Raw genomic sequence first — 2,011 nt, forward strand, 5'->3', positions numbered from 1 at the left:
CATTTAGATATGAAGCAATGAGAACCACTTTTATAGAGAGCCACAACAAATTGTATAAAATGAACCCAGAACTATGGAATATGAGCTTCCATAGAGAATGAATATTCCAAAGAAAATGTCTCACAAACCTCAGATCTTTGTGCATGATTATGCCAACAAAAGTGATCTTCCGACCACCTTTTCATAAATATTTTCTCTAATACCATGTTGGAGAAGTCAAGAGGCTAGCATATTAAGTTAGATTTCTCCCATTCATTGATAATTACTTGTGAATTTGTTGGAATTTAGTTATTATGTTTTTATTCCTTCATCAAACAATTACCAAATGTAAAAACATGAATGTTAACACTAGAAAATCGTACACATATTTGTACAATCCAAAATATGACCAAAGTCGTCCAGCAAAATGTACAAGTGAATATTTTCCAGTTGAAGACATTATGAAGTTCAAAAAATTTAATTTCTCCTAAGGTATTATGTATAAAATTGGACTGCGTGGATTATCCTTAGGAATAAATTACAATTGTGCAGTCAAAAAAAGACTGACTCAACAAATTTGAGACCACTTCCCACACTTGGAAGATGATTCCCTGACATGTTCTGGTCAAGGACAGATGAATTCAAGTCGCCTTGAATATATTCAACCCTCAAAGGAATCCCTTGTTGTACTCATAAGTCACTTTCATTCGTGAACGAAGAAAGGGGAGAGAGATTGAAAAAATTATATATAAACAAGCCATGGGAGAACCAAAGGGAAGACAATGTTATGTTGGAAAAACTGCTATTAGAGAAATCCTTCATTTCATTTTTGAAGCAAAAGAAGTAGAGAACTATTGTGTTAGTAGAGATTCTTATTAGCAATCCATCAATCTACTGTGAAGAGGATTTCACCATTGGGAGAGCCTTGATACTTCTTTGATAGAGAGGAGAAGCTTGCAAAGAGATTGAGGAAAGGAACCTCCTTGCTAAGGATTTTTTAGCACCATAGCTCAAAGAATTCTCTTCAAGTGTTTAGTATTCATCTATTGTATTCATCTTCTACCACCAGCAATCAATAAATAAAGTCATTTTCCATAATTTTGTTGACTTGTTTGCTTCATTAAGCATTATTTGTGTGTTTACCTCTTTGTTTTAGTTTATGTTTGTATATGCATTGTTCTCACCATTTGCAATTCTTTGTTTCTTCATGCTTGTCCACTGACAACAACAAAATTTTATGTATTTATTTGTAGGGAACAACCAACTACTAAGAAGGTGTATTTCAGTACCCCATTACTAAAAAAACATTGCCGCAATAATTGGCGACTCCACTAGTTTCTTTTCTTTATTGTAACAGTTGTGTTTGCAAGACCCTCTCTCTACATTATTGCCTCACTAGGCATTCAACATCTCTTTGGAATTTTTGCTAGAACTTTTGGACTTGTTGTCAGCCAAAAAACTTGACTATTCACTATCTTTTTCAATCACGTGGCTTTCATTCAAACAGATGCACAACCATGAATTTTGTTAAGACAGATGTGCAGGCGCGTCTATGCAAAGTAAAACTTGTGAAATTTCTAGAAAGTATAGAAATCATTGTAATTTCACTTTTCTCAGGTGATTGGAAGCCTTTAGTGAATTGCATTCACCTCTGCGATTTTTTTTACAGTCAAATTAGATTACTTAATTTCTTTACTAATCACAATTAGTAGGGTAATTAGATTATCTTTGTTTTTTTTACATTTCTCACAACTTAATTAGTAAAGGAGTAAGTGGCCCATGATCCACAAATCTTGTTACTAACCAAAGCATTTATTTTTCTTCATTTTTGGGACTAGGATTAAGTGTTATTATAGAAAGTAAGTAATCTCTACTTCCCTTGTGTCTCCTAGACGAACCTGGGTTTTCATATGAAAACTTTCTTAAAGCACTTAAGTTTCCATCTCCCTTTGTTGAAACTCACATAGTGTAATAGGAAAAAGAGTAAGTGGCCCATTATCCACGCATTATTTTTTTTTCATGCAAGGAACAA

Source organism: Pinus tabuliformis, chromosome J (assembly GCF_031772625.1).
Source record: "Pinus tabuliformis cultivar Carrire ecotype Pingquan chromosome J, CPIR1, whole genome shotgun sequence".
In the NCBI taxonomy this organism is placed as follows: domain Eukaryota; kingdom Viridiplantae; phylum Streptophyta; class Pinopsida; order Pinales; family Pinaceae; genus Pinus; species Pinus tabuliformis.